Source organism: Benincasa hispida, chromosome 9 (genome assembly GCF_009727055.1).
Source record: "Benincasa hispida cultivar B227 chromosome 9, ASM972705v1, whole genome shotgun sequence".
NCBI classification, from domain to species: Eukaryota; Viridiplantae; Streptophyta; class Magnoliopsida; order Cucurbitales; family Cucurbitaceae; genus Benincasa; species Benincasa hispida.
Genome location: NC_052357.1, coordinates 63,432,214 through 63,453,050, shown reverse-complemented (window position 1 = coordinate 63,453,050; position 20,837 = coordinate 63,432,214).

Here is a 20,837-nt window from a genome sequence, read left to right as displayed (position 1 = left end):
TATCTGCTATAGTATTTTCTCCTCTACTTGATATAAATCATATTTATATCTAATTTCCTTCAAAATAATGTATCTCATACATTTAACCAATTATATCATATATAATTAACCAGTCTAATTATATCATATATAATCGAACTTTCTCTTGTCAATTTGAACATTTCAAATTAACCAAAACACTGGTTCTCGACTTTATCCAAGCTACCCAGGGGACCTAATGGACCCGTGGCTCGAAGCACCAATGGTCTGTGAATAGCTGATTAAACTCTTTAGCCACGAGAACCACCATCCATTAACTGTCAAGCATTCCACTAAAGACCGACAACTGAACTCTTCTTACCACAGATATATTTTTGTGTCCATTGGATATAACCAATGAGTACGATGACCCTTCACAGATGCTCATAAATACAGCTGGGCCAAATTACCGTTTTTCCCCTGTAGTTACATCTCACTCCTTAAGTACCACTAATTTCTCTAATGAACAATACAACATAGTCCAACTATGTGTGAACACCTCTCAGGCCAAGAGAAGGTGTGTGGCGCCACATCGTTCAAGCCCTGAAATCAGCCATTAAGGGAGCCATTTATCTACTTACCCCTGCCTCGGGGAAAGAGTAAATTCCATCTTGTGCAGTTGAGTTCCCAGTTCCCAAATCAGACGTATCCTCAAAATGGTAGGTTTGAATCGGCGACTTGGCCACTCGCACCCATACAAATCAAAGGACTGCCCTCAATGGTAGAAGTTCCCAACTCACTCAAGATTGAGGTCATATTACCTATGGTCATCCTAGTGAAGTGAAGTCCTCTGTCATGAACGGTGTTATATAACGAGATGTTAACACTTCGTGGTCAGGTCTTATACAAACTCTTTGTATAGGACACCCCCGCTTGCATGTTCCTTACACGAATGATCAGGATCAGATCATCTATGGCAAGTCACAACACTTGTGACCATTCCACAAAGCGGGCCGTATCCGTAGCGTTACCAGGATAAGGTTTCCCTCCTTTATCTATATACTACAGACCATTTTGGTTATCAGACTATTTTGGTTATCACTCAAGACATGATCTACTTGTATGTCACCACATACATGCTTGAGTCACATACAGATAACCAGAGATTTTATGTTTATTGATTTGTGGTAAAGCAAATAAAACAATTAACTGAGCAAAACAACAAGATGTGAAGTAAATATCATATATTAACAACACAAGCGTTCGTACAAACTGTTTACAAACTATAGGACACGAGACTTTAGGGCATCAACCCCAACATCGACAACCACCTTCGACGACAAACTCTAATACTATCTTCATGCGACTAACTTTGGGCTCTGACAGTCACTTCCAACTACAATCTCCAATGAAAATCATCTTCGATGATCAACTTGGACGACCACTTTCGTCCGATCAACTCCGGGATTCAAAAACCATCTCTGTTGACAAATTTCAACAACCAACTTCAATACACCTTCATGCGACCAACTTCCAGCTCAGACAACCACTTCCAACTATAAACTCCAGCAAAAATCATCTTCGACAACCATTTTCAACTACTATAAGACCAATGACTGTTAAAGTATGTTGTATGGTTGTTGATTATATAAAAAAATATTATTTTGCTTACATTAAGTGCAATATTTATATGCAGTGAATTCACATATCAAATGAGTGTTAAAAATATCTAGACGAAAAGTATGTAACATGCAACAAAAAAAATCATAAAATGAAAATTTTTTTCCTGGAACATTTTCTAGCAAGAATTAGTAAAAATAGAGATTTGTTCTCTGATGATCTTCCAAATTTAAAGGAAATGAAAGTAAAACCGTTGAAGAAATGTGGTGACATTCCATTGGTTGTTACAATGATGGGGGGGATTTAATTTAAAAAATTCATGACATAGTAAAAATATAGAGCAATAATAGGAAAAAAAAAAAAAGAAGAAAAAGATGATAATGAAATTCATGGAGAAAAATTAGTTAGAATTAAAAGTTTTGATTTCGCTTTAGTTTTTCATTTTATTTAACTATATTTGTACAAAAAATATATTAAGTTAATTGTTGTTCATTGCCCAAAAAAATAAAGAAGGAGAGAAAGAAAGAAAGAAAAGTTTTATAAATTAAAAGGAAAATTTTGCAATTCATATTTTAATTCAAACAAAGATAGGTAGAATTATTGAATAAAAAAATTTCAAAACAAAAATAGTAATCATAAAAGCATATTATTTAGAGTTCAAAAAACTGATACACAGACATATGAATTTAATTCTGCACCGCAAACATAAACATATGAACTAAACCAAATAACTTGCAACAAACAGACATATGAACTCCATAAATATATAAATTCTATAAATATATGAACTCCATAAATATATAAATTCTATAGATATATGAGCTCCAAACATTCTATCTCAACTCAACGCCCTAAACTGCCCCTAAGTGTGAACTTGTTGAGGATCACGGACCATTGTGGGTGATTTTCAACACATGGATTTAGCTAACGTAATAATATACTGTATATAATATATTTTATGAAAATGGCATGAATCGTATGGTGATGTATTTTATATTAGGCTTTTTAGCAATATATTTTATAAATAATATACATAAACAATATGTAAGTGATGTAATTCATATTGGTTGTTAATACATCATTGCTTATATTTGATCATTTTAAGTGTAATAGTGATTTGTTTTTTTTCGAATAAATAGTCTAAAATTGAAGAGAAAAACGAGACAGGACGAGAATAAGATATCGAGAAAATATAATATTAAAATAAATAAATAAAATAAGATAGAAAATAAAACAACTAAAATTGAAATTATGAAGATAGGAAAAATAGAAATAGAAAAATATAGAAAACTCTCTTTTAGTTGACTCCATATTTTTTTGAGATCTCACCAATGTGTATCTCTACCAAATCCACGAAGTACTACTATATATAAGCAATTTGATAATTATGATGTGGCATTATATGGACATTAAACATGTACGGTCATAAGACACGTGGGTAACATGTATAAAGACATATGGAGACGTATAAGGAATGACAGTGGACATATTTATTTTAGGACACATGGGCATCTACTTTATTATAATATTTAGAATATCAGTGACATATATTGTAATAGGTATATGTTATCCTTTGGTGGGAAATTATTGTCAACAATGTAAAATTGGATCAAGAGTGTACATGGAAAAACCTTTCAATCTTTCCAATCCGATTAACATTCCATTAAAGGCCAAAAAAAAAAAAAAGTCAACTTCAGTGGATCAAAATGTCAAAGGTTCGAATTTACCTATATTTATACATTGTTGTGAACTAATAAAATATAATCCAATTAGATAATATGAATGGATCAAGTTAAGGTATTCACAAATGGGCAAATTGTAAAAATCACCTTTGAAGTATAATGGTAGCTCTAATTATACCCTCAACTTTCAATTTTAAAAATCAGATCCCTAAACTTCTACTGGTGTTAAAATTAGACCCTTAAGTTTATAATAATTGTAGAAATTGAACCTAGAAATGAAAAAAAACTGAATTCTCAAATTTATATAAATGTCATAATTTTTTAAATTATTTGAGTTTAAAGACCCCATTTGAATTTTAACACCCATATAAATTTGAGAGCTTAATTTTTAAAATTGAAAATTTAATGGTGTAATTGACAGTTATTACCATAGTTAAGGGATGGTTTTTACAATTTTTCCTTGATTTTTTAATCATACAACTTAATTAAATGTCAAGCATGTTATAGCTACACATTTTCATTTCTAAATGGTATGAAATCAACAATTTTCTCTTGAGAATGTGGTTAGATGACCAATATCATCAATGAGGTGGCAAACAACATATAATTAATTTGAAATCCATATGGTTTTAAAGGAAAATAATCAAAATTATGAGCAAGCAAGTAGAGCATTAGTACGTTTGATTATATTTTCTTACTATCAATAATGCTTAAGTTAAGTATATAAAATTATAATATCCTCGTGGTTCCAAAACAATGTCCATTGTAGACTTTTGATGTTAAGTTAATACACAAAAAAAGGGTTGTATTTGCTTAATTATGCAAACAAATCTAAAAACGTACATGAAAAAAAAAAGAAAAAAAAAAAAAGAAAAGGGGAAGATACATGACATTTTTTTCCATCATCATTTCAATGTTCTTTTTTTTTTTTTTTTTTTGGTATGATTTTTTTTCCTGACCTTAACTCCCAAATTAAATATATTTGTCTTATATGTTAAGATTTGTTCACATAAACAACTCATAAGCAACATAATTTTTTTTTGTCTACAAGTTTAATAATAGAAGTCTCGAGATTTGATTTGAAAAGTACTTCGAACTTCAATGGTTTAAATGAGTTTTTTCAAAGTTAAGTAGTATAGTTGAAATTAACTCATAGTTTAGGAGTGTTTTTGATAATTTAACAATTTTATATGTTGAAGGAAGTCATAGACTTTCAATGGGAAATTGTTGGTTTTGACCCAAAAAGTTTTTTCTCATTCAAAAGTAACCTTATATTTAAAATCTATTGTTTTTAGCCTCTTTTCCAACTTTTTAGACTTTGAGTGGAGGGACCCACCACGTAAAAATACAATTTTGCCCTTCAATAAATGGTCATTCAATTGTCTTTAATATGAAATCACCGAACTTACTTAACTCACATATCTTAAATTAGAAACTTCAATCTTCAATTTCACATTTTGTTTTCAATATAGAAATATTTTACGTGAGGGTTCCAGCTTCAGAGGAATAATCCTTTTGAGAGGGTTTCAAGTTCAAATGAACAATTTCTTTCCTTTTTGAGAATTTCAACAAGGATGGATATGTTGAAAAATAATATTTTATTTTTTTCAGAATGTCAGCAAAATGGAGCCAAAAATTTACTTTTTAAGGAAAGTTTTCAATAATCAACGGTATTCTTACTTATTTTTCATTTATTTACATAATAAAGGAGAATTCTTACGTTTTAGCAGAAAAAGTGGAGAGAAAATTGAAAAATGAAAAGTACTAGAACATGATTGAATGTGAAAAAGTTATTACTGATGTTCTGTGATTTGTCTCGTAAAGTTCAAAGCAAATGTCTCGTGAGGTCGTCTTTCTAGTGAAGATAACTTTGTCCAACTTTATGCGAAAGTTGAGTTGGTTCAACTTTATGAGATATCTCCTTTGTTTAACTTTTGTCTCGTGAAATCGGACCAGTCGAGTTGTCTCGTAAAGTTGACCAAGTCAACTTTCTCATAAAGTTGGCTAGGTTAACTCTCTTGTAAAGTTGACCAGGTCAACTCTCTCATAAAGTTGACTAAGTCAATTCTCTCATAAAGTCGACCTGGTCTACTTAAGTCAACTTTCTCCTAAGCTTTTTTTTAATATTTATTTATACATTTTCTTTTGGCCAGTAAGTTTTATCTTCATTAGCAGAATGTCTCGCGTATTTGTTTGTTGCGGTGATATTTGGAATGAGGATGAACGAGAATACGCAGGCTATTTAGGGTGTTTGGACGTAAGAGGTGACATTTGCATTTAGGACTTCTTGTTGGAGTTGTATAATCTAAGTGGGATTGACCCAAACAACCACGATCTCACCCTAAGATGTTTATTTGATACGAAATGGTCAAGAATTTAGGTTCTTTTTAAATGGTGAGGACGCATGTAGGCCCCCTATCTATTTATTGAAGAAGTCTAAACCTATGTATGACGACAGTGACTTAAAGAACCCCAGTTGCTCATACCAACCAAGTTTTCCATACAATTTAGTCCAAGAATATCCATCCCCTTATTATCCTATACAACTTTCCTTCGAACAAAATTATCCATCAGGTTATGCTACATCACCAACCCTCTTAGATATTAATGTTGCCCTATATAACCTATCCGATGACCGTTTCTTTTTTTACTCATACAATCCCAAAGATAATAATCCATCATCCTCAATATATGGTAAGGAGGATAATTTTTGTGCAGACAAGGGGGTTTGGGCATAATGTAAGTGAGGAGAATGACATAGAAGATGAAGATGTACGCATTGAAGGAGTTTTTTAGCATGATATAGGAGAAGAGAACGTGAACCAAGAGGAGAACATAGTTGAAGATGATTTCAGACTACAAATGGGAATTACCAGAGGAATTGGATGATGAGTTTAATGAGTCTGATAAGTCTGATGAGTCTGATGATCTGATTGAAGAGGATGACAAAGATGTTCGAATGAAGGGTGAGTGTGTTAACCGTCAATGTAAATGTACAAACATGTACTTTAAATACTCATGCGGAACCTCCGAGTGTATGTCCTAAAGTGACAATGATTATGCCAAGTCAGATGTTTGAGGGTAAAGACATTGATATTAAGGTAGTGTAGATATATCTCTCAAAGGAAGAACTTTCATTTGCATTGTCTCTCTTTGCTATACGTCAGAATTTTGAACATAGGATTATCAAATCCACGAAATCACTACTGGTTGTTAAGTGTAGACATGATACCTGCCATTAGAGAATTCGAGCTCGAGAGCTTAAGGATTCGAAGTTCAAAATAACAAGGTATTAAGATGTTCATAGATGCCTATAACAATTAATGGATCATGACCATCGTCAAGCTAAAAGCAAGTTAGTTGGTTATCTGATTAAGTCTAAGTTCACGAACGTTAGTAGGACGTATAGGCCAAAGGACATAATACAGGATATAACAGGAGGGATATGGTGTCGATATTAGTTATACGAAAGCTTGGCGGTCTAGAGAAAAGGCATTAGTAATGGTCCGAGATAGGCCCGAAGAGTCCTTCGACCAGCTACATGCTTATGGGGAAGCTTTGAAGATAACGAATCCCGACACTATTTACAAATTGAAGCTTCAGGATGATAGGTACTTCAAGTACATCTTCATGGCTTTAGTCCTGTCAGTACAAGGCTTCTTGAACTACATAAGGTGTGTTCTGGTTATTGACAGGATACACTTACAGGGTAAGTTTAAAGGTGTTATGTTAAGTGCGAATTCGGTGGATAGAAACAATAAAATATATCCAGTTGCATTTTTCGTTGTGGATAGTGAAACGGAAGAAGCGTAGACATGGTTTTTTTAGTAGGTTAAGGAGGCGGTTGGGGCTATATCTAAATATGTCATTATATCGGATCGTAAAGCAAGCATTGGCAAGGGAATTAGTAAGGTATTTCCTTCTACCTCCCATTGTTTATGCATTCATCATATAAGTCTACACCTACTTAAGCATTTCAGGAAAAAAGCTTTCTTCCTGATTTCTTCCTAGGCAAAATCACCCCGTGAGACTACTTTTCAAGTACATTGGGCCAAAATTATCCCAATTAGTAGAGTGGCTCAATACTTAGAGGAAATTGGATTTTGAAAGTGGGCCAAGGCATTTCAATGTAGACGAAGGTTCAACCAAATGACTACTAATGCGACTGAGAGTTTGAATGTTGTATTGAAGGATGCTAAAACATTGCGAATAACTAAATTTCTTAATCATATAAGAGGTCTGATGCAAGACTGGTTTCATCGATGAAGAACCTACACATCGAGTCGTCAAATGATGCTTTCAATCATGCAGAGTCGATAATGGCGACAACTAAGTATAGATCTAAAAGGTATTTCGTGAGGCCGATTAATCAACATATTTTCAAAGTCATTCATAATCACATTGGTGGAGTTATTAACTTGAATGCATCTATGTGTACGTGCAAAGATATTGATTATTACGACATTCCATGCTCCCATGCGATTGCAGCACCCCGTTACTGGAACATTGACCCATACACACTTTGCTCCCCTTGTTACAACATTCAGGTTGTTTATGGATCTGCGCAAAACCACTTTCCCTGTAGGTCTTATTTCAGAATGGCCTCAGGGTGGTGATTACAAAGACATCCAGATATTGCCATTGATGTGTATTGCTCAAGTTGGTCGTCGCTAGGAGATAAGAATAATGTATGTAGGAGAGGTCACTCAGATTCACAAATGTACTAGGTGTGGTATGCATGGCCACAATCGAGTAACATGCCGACAACCATTAACAACGATGTGAATTTAATTTATTTATGTTATTAACGATGTAACATCCTGTAATTAAACTAACTTGATTGTATACTATTTAATTATCTCAAGCGAAGTATTAATATTAAATAGAAAACAAACATCGTTGAAGATAAAAAATAAAAAAAAAAAGTTATAAATAGCTTTATTCATATATATTTGTATAATAAACTGACATCTAAAGAAATCCATGTTTGATTGGGTCAACATGGATATATTACACCTAGTTACAACACACTCAAAAGTCTTAGCACAAAATATACCGTAATCGCCACTAACTGATTGCTGCGGTGCTTCCTCAACTCACTCCACCTCCCAATAAGTCAGTGGAAATTTAGAGCGAGCTACTGTTGGGAGACCTAAAGTCTCGTGTCCTGTAGTTTATAAACAGTTTGTACGAACTCTTGTGATATATAATATATGATATTTTACTTCACTTCTTGATTTTGTTCAGGTGTTTGTTTTATTTGTTTTACCACAAACCAATAAACATAAAATCCCTGGTTATCTATATGTAACTTAAGCATATATATGGTGACATACAAGTGGATCATGTCTTAAGTGATAACCAAAATGGTATGTAGTATATGGATATAGGAGGGAAACCTTATCCTGGTAACTCTACGAATGTGGTTCGCTTTGTGGAATGGTCACAAGTGTTGTGACTTATCACAGATGGTCTAATCCTGATCATTCGTGTAGGGGACATGCAAGCGGGGACGTCCTATACAAAGAGTTTGTATAAGACTTGACCATAAAGTGTTAATGTCTCATTATATAACACCGTTCATGATAGATACTTCACTTCACTAAGATGACCATAGGTAACATGACCTCAATCCTGAGTGAGTTGGGAACTCCTGCCATTGAGGGTGGTCCTTTGATTTGTATGGGTGCGAGTGGCTAGGTCGCTGACTCAAACCTACCATTTTGAGAATTCATCTGATTTGGGAGTTGGGAACTCAACTATACAAGATGGAATTCACTCCTTCCTCGAAGCAGGGGCAAATAAATAGATAGCTCCCTTAAGGGCTGATTCCAAGGCTTGAACGATGTGACGCCACACACCTTCTCTTAGCCTGAGAGGTGTTCACACATAGTTGGACTATGTTGTATTGTTCATTAGAGAAATCAGTGGTACTTAAGGAGTGAGATGTAACTACAAAGGTAAAACGGTAAATTGGCCAAACTGTACTTATGAGCATTTGTGAAGGTTCATCGTACTCATGATTGGTTATATCCAATAGACATAGAAATATATCTGTGGTAAGAAGAGTTTAGCTGTTGGTCTTTAGTGGAATGTCTGGCAGTTAACGAATGGTGGATCTCGTGGCTAAAGAGGTTAGTCAGCTATTCACGTATCGTTAGAGCTTCGAGCCACAGATTCATAAGGTCGTCTTGGTAGCTTGGATAAAGTCGAGAATAAGTTTTTGGGTCAATTTGAAATATTCAAATTGACAAGAGGGAGTTCGATTATATATAGATATAATTGAACTGGTTAATTATATGAATAAATGTATGAGATACATTATTTTGGAGGAAATAAAATATAGATATGATTTATATCAAGTAGAGGAGAAATTACTATAATAGATATATGATATCAAATTATAGGTTAAGAATATAATATGATTATATTCATTTATTAATTAATTAAGGCGGTTATGTGATAATTGGCCGAAAATGTCTCTTGAATCGTACGATAGTGGGAAGATTAATTTCGGTTAATGTAACTGAAGAATAAAAATGAAAATTATTTTCATTTTTGCAAAATACGAAGAAAAAAGTTTGAAAAATCGCTCAATGTATGGAAACGTCACGATCGCTTAGCTGAGAGCCTATACAATAGCGCTTTATCACCTAAATAATCACACACCAGCATGCTAAACGATCGCACGCGTTCTCTAAACGATTGCTCAGCTTTTTTAAATGATCGCATAGCACGTCAAGTTTTCTAAACAATCACTTACTATTTACTAAACGATCGCTTAGTAAAACCTACGCGATCGTGTACCTTTTTGTAAGTGATAAGTACCCAACTATACGATAGTCACCTACTATCTCCCACTTGCTTATCGTTCTACACGATCATTATTTCCTCTTTCCTCTACCATTTCCATCAAAGTCCACTCTTTGGATTCTCACTCCGAGAATACCAAGGGCTCTAAATGGTGGTGTCGTCCCCAGTTGCTGCTTGTTCGTGCGCATCCGTTCGAGTAGACGAGGGTGGTACTAGTAACCGACTGGGCAATAAAGACCGTAGAGGAGTCGCTTCCACTAGATTGAGTTTGAGTGAAGACAGTCTTCAACTGGTAGGTATACTCAATATGTTGTAATTTATTTGTCAAAGCATGCCTATAATTCGTGTTACATGCATACCTATTTGTTAGAATGTGTGTGTGGTAATTCGGTCACAATAAAATAGAAAAGATTCGAACGCGCTCATGGATACTCTTATTTAAGAGTTCCTTCACTAGCATCACACCTGGTCTGTGAAGTAATGCGGGTTCAACCATCTGCATGACTGCCAACTGATACTCTAGCTCCGACAGAGTATAACTTCTCTTGTATGAATCCCAAACAACTAACCTTCCTCACACTATGTTTAACTTGACCAGGATCTAATATTAGTGAGATATGTTATAAGGCATGTATATGGCATCATAGTAGAGACATCCCGTTGTATATCAACGACCTTGGAATGGTAGGTATCGAACTCGAACTTAACACTAGCCTCAAACCGATCCAGGCAACTCTCTAATCGTCTTATTTCTCCCACAACTTCATATGCCGATTTCAAGGCATCGAACTCAGACCTCAAATCGGCCTCTTATAATCTATACGCACCTGAATTCATTTGAGATCATCCATAACCTGGGTATTCAGTATTCCACAACACATTATATGTGAAGAATTTTCAACTTCGATGTTTGGTCTACGTGTCAGATTTGGAGAATTGTCAACATAGATATTTGGACGGGGGGGATCTTCTTCCACCCGACTCATTTCAACATTAACCTGGTTCTCATCGTGGTGGTCATTGTTTCTATGATCACCCTCATCGTCACTGTGATCACTCTCACTATAGACGTGATCCAGTTCGACGCTATGATCACCTTCATCGTGACGGCTCCCACCCTCAGCACGACAATCACCACTTTCACCAATAGGCCTCGATTGGAGGACACGTACTTTAAGGTCAGGAACTATACAACGCATGTGAGTTGTACCGTTATCAAGTTAGAGTCATGAGCAACATAAACTTAGAATAATATATCAAAAGAATTTTAAATCCATTACTCGTCGTGGATTGAAAATATCACTGTCCAATAAGGCATATTTTGGGTTTTTCCTACTTTTCCATCGAGACAAACGTGGAATGACTGTCTCATTAGTACAAGTTGCCACGAGGTTTCTATGCGAAGAAATGTATCATACGCCCACACCTAGAAACATGAAGATAGAATCAAATCATGAATAACAATTGGCAATAATGGAGAAGGAAGCACGCGTAGAATACATATATGAACTAACCTTAAGGCGAATGGGAATCCGTACAGGCTATATCTAGTTAACATCCCAGGTTCCACTTGATCAATAACACGTAAGAGCTCTTTTAAGAATATTGATTGTCTTCTCGAAAATCACACTACTCCAGTCATAGTTGCAAAAAAATCTCCCAATCATCCACAATATCGAAGTTGGTATAGTCAAACACCTGTATCTTCTCCCTCCCCATCGTGACTAACTCTATGAAATAAGCAAGTGCCATTTTCACCGCATCCTCATCACTCATAAAGTTCATAGTAAGAAAATGTTTCTCGACTTAAGTTTGTTTCAATCTAGGCCTATTATTGAAATATAGGTTTCTAAGCTTGGTAGGATTAGGATTGTTTTGTACCACTCACGTTCATACCCCAAACCCAGTGATGAGGTCAAACTCATCCTTACCAAATGACACCCTAGACCCAAACATATTAAAGGAAATTTCATTTGGTCCATCATCCACAACCTTCATCAGAAGTAGGTGATGTATCAATTGTCAATTGAGGAAGAGAGTACTATCTAAGATGGGTCCGAATATGATCTGCCCACACATGTCTAATTGGATCCTTGTTAACTTCATGCGGATTACCATACAGGTCTTAGCCAGATGAGAATAAGAAGATAACGAAGCCTTAAAGTATCCTGGTGGTTTGATCCTCGACTCCATAATACTTACTTATACATGCCACAGAACTGTTGGGTTTTATGCCCTAAAACTCGTAGATAGTACATGTAAATAATTGACCATTAATAAAAAGTTATCAATGTTATTTCAACAACTGTTATTGACTGTGTTGTATTCTATTTTGTCTTAATAACCTCAAATCCAATAAACTAACATCTTAGGTTGTCTGATGAGTCTTGAACTATATGTGGAGACATACAGGGATCAATGTTCAAGATACAACTTATATGGTCTATAGTATAGGGATAAGGTTGGGTACCTCATCCTAATGACCTATGAAGCACAGATACTTCATGTGAGGCAAAAAATCAGTATCAGACACGTATCGGATACCGATACTTCCAGATACATATCTGACACGCAATTTGACGTATCTATACTTTCAGATATTTTTAAGATACGTATCTGACACACGATTTGACGTATCTATTTCTATGCGTACTTTTTTTTTAAGAAAAAAGACAAGTAACTCATCTAATATTTCCCAATCTAAAATTAGGCAACCTATTTAAAAAGCTCACTACTTGAGTCCAAAACTAAAAGGAAAAAAAATAACGGACCAAACCCTAGACTGGAATCATCCATTTTTCATCTTCACATTTGAGTCCCCACAAAGTCCACTAAAATATAAACCATTTGGATATCTTCAATAATAAGTTCTTCGTTTATCTTCATACTTCTCCCTCTAATCTTCTTCTTTTTCTTCTTTGCAATATAAGTCACTTTTCTATTGCATTTTATTAACTATTGTACTTCAACATCTTTAGATGTTGCTTTTTTTGTATTGTATTTCAGTGTTTGTATTCTATTTTATGCTATTATTATTAACTTGTATGCTAAATTTATCTATATCCTAGATTTTTTTTAAAGAAAAAATGTATATTCAACGTATTAGTATCCTCATTTTTTTTAGAAATATATATATATATTAAAAAATGGCGCATCCTTAGAAGTATCCATATCTTAGTTTTTTAGAAATTGACGAATCGCCGTATCCGATTGTATCCGTATCATGTAGTCGTATCTGTGTCTGTGCTTCATAGCTGATGACACTATGGATATGACCCACTTTGTATTTGATATAAATATAATGATCCAATGCATTTATGTAGGTGCATGCGAGTGGGGGCATCCTATGCAATGAATTTGCATAAAACCGTACCGCGAAACAGTAACCACTAGATATAACACCATTGACTAGTTAGGTTTCTATTGTAATAGGATAACCTAGGCAACTTAGTCTGAATCCTAAGTGTATTACTCTTGTTCACGAGGAATTGTCTTTTAATTTGTATGGTTGAGAGTGGCCAGTTTTCCGATTCAATAAGCCTACCATCTTGGGGACAAGACCGAGTGGGGAGCTGGGAACATAATAATACAAGATAGATGTTACTCCTTCCCGACTTTAGGGTAAGTAGATGAGTGTTCCCTTAAGTGGTGTCTCCGGAACTTAAACAAAGGGCCCTACCCTTTCACTGGCCCGAGAGGAGTTTCTATTTAATGGTTGGACCATAAACATGTTGTTCATTAGAGGAGCACCGGTACTTAAGGATACAGAGGTCACTCAGGAGTAAAACGGTAATTTCACCCAATAGGTGTTACGAATACTCGTGAAGGACTAACTATTTGGAATGTCTTAAAACTCGTAGTTTGTAATTTTTAAATATTTTCTATTTTACAATAAAATTATTGTTGAGACTCCATTCAATAAAAGTGTTGTTGAAATTGCATTCTGTTATAAAATCCAATAAACAAACTCATGACTATAGTATGAATACTTTAACTTTCTGTAGAGAAAACAAAGACGATCAAGTTTTAGTATATAGCCAAAAAGGTCTATAAGTATATGGATGAGATTGGGTATCTCATCTTGGGGACACTATGGATGCAACCCACTTTGTATATTGATACAAACAATGTGATCTCGAAATTGTTCATGTTCAAACATGCAAGTAGAGGCATCCTATGCAAAAGACGTTTGCATAAGACCGGACCACGAAATAGTCACTTTTGTTTATAATAGCCATTTACTGTTAAAACTGATTATTTCAAATAAATGGCCTAAGATAACTCGATCTTAATCCTGAGCTAACTATGAACCATTGTTTATTCAGGATTATCCTCTGATCTACATAGGTAAGAGTGGTTTAACATCACTGCTCAATAAGCCTCCAATTTTGAGGATAAAACCGAATAGATAGCTGAGGACATAGTCCTGTAAGATAGAATTCACTCCTACCCATCTTAGGGTTAGTAGATTGGTTGTTCCCTTAAGTATTGATTCTTAGTCTTAAACAAATGAGCCCCGCCCTCTAATGACAGGGAAAGATGTGGTTTAATAGTTGGATTATAAACCAATTGTTCAATAGAGGATCAGTAGAGACTTAAGGAGCAAAATGTATTTATAGAAGTAAAACGGTCATTTTGACCTAGTTTTAAATATGAACGACCTGTGAAGGATCGACTTACTGATTATGGTTAAATCAAATGGACATAAATATATCTACAATGGGGGGAGTGTAACTACTGAGCTATAGTGGTATGTCTCGGTAGTTAACGAATATGATTAATTCGGTTTAAAGAGTTTAGCCAATTAATCTCAAATCGTTGGAGCTCATGATCTGTATATCCATAAGGTCCCTCTACTAGCTCGTAAAAGATTAAACATTATATTAGAATATTGAGTGAAATTGAAATGTTCAAATTCAATTTAGGGTTTGGATAATTATATTCGATATAATTAGTATTTAAATTTAATGAAATTAAACGTATTTTGGAGAGTTCAACATATTTAAATAATTATTTAAATATTTGAATTAGGTGTTTTACCAATTTAATACTTGATATTAAATTACTACTTTTTAATTAATTAAACTTGTTTAATTAATTATTTAAATTAAATCAATTTCAGAAATTGAATTTTTGTTTAATTTAATTAAGTTAAAAATTAAATTAAATTAAATTTGAAAATTAGATTTAGTGAAATTATCCTAATTTTAAAAAATTTTAGTGGATTTTTCCATCTTTTAACACCTGGCCCACTATTAAGTGTTATTTGAAGTGTCAAATAGCTTATTCATTAATGCTTGCATGATTAATTTGAATAAATACTTCATTTTAGTTCATATTGATCCTATGCATTTTTAATTTTGGGAAAATTCTGTAGAATTATTCCTTGCTCTCATACCCTCTCCTAACTACTTCCAATTTCCTCTCAATTAAGAGTTCCACACAATCCAAGACTGAGATTAGTAGAGAAGATACTCTTGGTAGTCTACTAAAGAAATTGAAGGTCAATTTCATGGAACTTGCAAGGATTAAGTGGAAATCTAAAAAGGTAGTAATGCTGAAACCATATTGCTTTGAAACTATGTGTTTGCATGCTTGTTACTCAAATTAATGTGATTAGAGTGCTTAATGATCCTATTAGCTTCCATGTATTGCATTTTTACTCTATCGCTAACTTGTTGTCATTGGTCTGTATCCGTGGACACAAAAATATATTTGCAGTGAGAATAGTATAATTGTGGGTATTTAGTGAAGTGTACCCACAGTTAACGAATATTGATTAATTTGGTTAATGAGTTTAGCCGATTAAACTCGCATCGTTTGAGTTTCTGATATGTAGGTCCATGAGGTCCTCTTCCTAGCTTGTAAAGGGAATTGAGGTAACTATGTCTTAAATTGAATTTGAAATGTTCAAATTCACTTAGGGTAATAATATAATGTATAATAATACACTGTTATTGTTGGGAATGTTATAAAAATTAGCAGTTTGTAAACATTAAACATATTCTATATAGAATAAAGTTGTTATCGAAATTTTCTATCAATAAAAGTGTTATTGAATTGCATTCATTACTAAATCCAATAAACTAACCCATGGCTATAAAATGAATTCTTAAATTTATATAGAGACATAAAAGAGGATAAAGTTTTAGTATATAGCTAAAAAAGTCTATAAGTATATGGATAAGGTTGGGTATCTTATTTTGACGACACTGTGGATGCTGCCCCGCTTTGTGTATCGATACAAACGATGTGATCCCAAAGTCGTTCGTGTGGAGACATGTGAGTGGGGGCATCCTATGCAAAAGATGTTTGCATAAGACCGATGGAAACATGTGAGTGGGGGCATCCTATACAGAGAAGAATCAAGCGAATTCAATGTAAACATCAAAGGTATGATACCGAAACCCTAATTTGTTGAAAATCATGAACATGCATGCTAATTACCTAAAATTGATGTAGTTAGAGTTAGGGGTGGAAACGGTTCGGTTGGTGGTCAAACCGAATCGAACCGAATTTTCTAATATGTGAAACCGGACCAAACCAATTGATTGGTTCAAACCGAGCCAAATCGAACCGCTTGATTCGATTTTAAATTTGGTTTGGTATTTCTAAAAAATCTATGTTATGTTTTTTTAATTAAAAAACGGTTCAGTTCGGTTTGGTTTTAAATTCAGTTTTACTCTTTATATATATAAATATATATATTAGCTAAAAACGGTTCGGTTCGGTTTCAAATTCGATTTTTGAAATTGAAACTGAACTAATTTGGTTTCAAAATTTCTTAAAACCGATCCGAACCGCATTTTATAATTTCACTAAATTTTCGGTTCAGTTCAATTTTTAGAAACGGTTCGATTTTTGCGATTTTAATGACCACCCCTAATTACAGTGCTTAGATCCTTAGTTGCTTCCGTTTGTTGAATCTCAACTCCTTCAATAATATAAAATGTGTACTTTATTTAAACTTTATACTATAAATTTAATTTTGGATATGATGCAAAATTTAATTTATGGGAGAATTAAATATTCGAAGAAGTTCAAATATTAATTAACATTGAATTGGATCCATATTAAAACTATACGTAAAAAATTGAAAGAAATACAATTAAATATGATTCAAGTATGGGCTAAATTAAATATTTGATATTTAATTTGATAATTAAGTAATTAAATTAAATTCAATTCAATTAATTATACTAAAACTTAAGTTATGTAAGAGATGTTTCATTTAATATGATTTAAATAAAATCATTAATTAAATTAGATTAAATTAATGATTAAATTAATTAATTTAATTAGCTTAATTGATTAAATTAATTAATCAGATAACTCCCACACAAGGGAGTTATCTAAAATATGGTTGATCCCACGTTCCTCTCTCTCCATTGATCGAAAACACTATTTTTTTACCATAGAGGATATAATTGATTACAAAAAGATCATGGGTTTTTTTCTCTCAATTTTTCCCTCCCTCTCCAATCCTAATTCAATTGGTTCCTTCAAACTAAAACCCGCAAATCTCAGATAATAAGATTGTAACCTCTTGGGGTTGTTCGTGAAATCAATTGGATAATTGATTCCTATTTGGTTCTACAAAGGTAAATTATTTTATCTCTGTAGTTTTAATTTCTAGGCATGTTTAACCTAAGTTTTTTTTTCTTTACAGTACGCGATTTAATTTGGTCTCTGTATTTTCTCTAAAATTACCCAGTGTATGGGTATTTTAGAAACCCAAATTAATAACAATTTAGGTTTTGTGAATTCCGCTGCATTAGGGCTTTCATCTATACAAGAACTGAAGGAACTCTTATCAAAGAGAACCCATGAGCATAAGCAAGATCGTTCCAAATTCATTGTGATAGAATTACAACATTCACAAATATACAAGCCAGTTATGCATTTTCTAACAAATTACGACATGCTTCCATAAATTAAATACAAAGGAACGAGAGACTTACCTTTGAAGAACTCTTCTTTTATTTTTCTCTCGCTCTCGTGAAGAACTGGGACCAATAACCTCTCGTAGTCGCTGAATTGTCTACCCAAATCTCTCGTTGTTCTTAGCACACGAACAGTCTTCTCCATGAACATGTAGCCTCTCGGACACCACTATGACCTTGGAATTCTCGGAGTGAAAATCTAGGAGACGTGGGCTCTGTTGGATTTGGTAGAGGGAAGGAGGAAACAACGATCGGACTCAACAGACCAAGTAAGTGGGAGAGGAATAGTGTCTATTGTATAGACTTATGCTTGATCGTTTAGTAAAGGTACACGGTCATTTAGGAAACCAGGTGTGATCGTTTACACATCGTTTAGAGAATCTCGCTAAGGCGTGCGATCGTTTAGTAAAACTTTGCACGACCGTTTAGTCAACAACGCGTGTACACGATCATTTAGACAAACACTTGAAGCTGTCATGTAGTCTCTCGTGAGCTAAATGATAGGCAGTGTACTCAAATAAAGCGATTATGCGATTCTCTTCCAAATTGAAAACATTTTTCATTTTATTCTTCAATGAAGAAAACTGAATACGACCTCTCACTTTCACGCACGGTTATGAAGAAACCACCAACAATTATCTCATAATTATTTTAGTTATATATAAATATAATAACTAACTTATCATATTATATTTATAACCTATAGTTTTATTATCACATCATATGCAACTTTTAAACCATAGTCTTTTTCTCCTTTACTTGATATAAATCATATTTACATCAAATTCCTCCAATTAATGTATCTCATACATCATGTCAACTATATCATATATAATTGAACTAGTTCTGAATGACTTAGATCTAAAGTAAAAGTTATCATATCATATATAACCAAACTTCTTATCAATTTGAACACTTCAAACTGACCCAAGAACTGATTCTCAACTTGAATCCATTGAGCTACCAAGGGGACCTTATGGCCCTGTAGCTTGAAGCTCCAACGGTACGTGAATAGCTGACTAAACTCTTTAGTCACGAGATCCACCATCCGTTAAGTATCGGGCACTCCACTAAAGACTGAAAGCTACACTCTTCTCACCACAAATATATTTCTGTGTCCATTCGATATAACCAGTCAATAGTACGGTAACCCTTCAAAGATGCTCGTATGTATAGCTGAGCCAATTTACCGTTTTACCCCTATAGTTACATATAAATCCTTAAGTACCATTGATCCCTCGAATGAACAATACATCATAGTCCTAATATGAGTAGACATTTCTCGGGCTATGAGAAGGTGTGTGGTGCCACATCGTTCAAGTCCCGGAATCAGCCCTTAAGAGAGCAATCTATCTACTTACTTCTGCTTTAAGGAAGGAGTGAATTCCATCTTATGTAGCTGAATTCCCAGCTACCTAATCAGACGAATTCCCAAAATGGTAGGTTTGAGTCAAAAATCTGGCAACTTGCACCCATGCAAATCAAAGGACCGCCCTTAAAGGTAGAAGTTCCCAACTCACTCAGGATTAAGGTCATGTTACATATGGTCATCCTAGTGAAGTGAAGTCTTTGTCATGATTGACGTTATATAACGGGACTAAACACTTCGTGGCCCAGTCTTATAGAAACTACATTGTATAGGACACCTCCGCTCGTATGTCTCCACATGAATGATTAGGATCAGACCATCTGTAGCACGTCGCAACACTTGTAACTATCTACAAAGCGGGTCGCATCCATAGTATCACCAGGATAAGGTTTCCCTCCTTTATCCATATACTACAGACTATTTTGGCTATCACTTAAGACATGATCCACTTGTATGTCTCCACATACATGCTTAAGTTACGACGAAAACCAGGGATCTTAGTTTATTAGTTTGTGGTAAATGCAAATAAAACATCTCATGTTTCATAGACAACAGTGAAGAAAATATCTCATATTATTACATCATAAGCGTTTGTTCAATACAGATGTTTACAAACTACAGTACCCAACGAGATTTTAGGGCATCAACCCCAACACAAAAAAATGGTACAATGTTAAAATCACCAGTGAAAGAAAATACCCTACTGGCTCGAATTTCACAAGAAAGAAGCCAAAGAGCCACCACTAAAGTTATTTGGGTGTATTCGTAACATCTTGTGAAGTTTGTAAAGTAGTTTAAGTTGTGCTCTCTACTGTTTGTCTCGTAATGTTCTAAACGTCTCGTGAAGTTATTTCATGAGACAAGAGACATAAATCAACTCAATTTTACGAGACTACAGACTGTTCTTTGTCTCGTAAAGTTGAGTTTGTAAGTATGTCCTTTTGTCTTGTGAAGTAACTTCACAAGACAAACTTACAACATTACGAGAGAAACAAGTAGTCTGTCATTTGTCTCATCAAGTTTTATATATGTCTTGTGAAGTCACTTGATGAGACAAGAGACGAAAATCTACTCAATTTTACGAGACAAAAGACTGACTGTTGTTTCTCGTAAAGTTTCGTTATTTTCTGTCTTTTGTCTCGTAAAGTAACTTCATAAGACAAACTTACAAAATTACGAGACAAACGAGATAGTCTATCATTTGTCTTGTAAAGCTATATATATGTCTTGTGAAGTTATTTGATGAGATAAAAGCCATAAATCAACTCAACTTTACAAGACGAAAGACTGACTTTTTTCTCTCGTAAAGTTGAGTTGATTTCTGTCTCTTGTCTCGTCAAGTAACTTCACACGAAAAACTTACAACATCATGAGAGAAACGACAAAGAGCTTTCAAACTATTTTACAAACTTCCATTGTTATGAATACTTCACGAGAAAAATATTCACAACA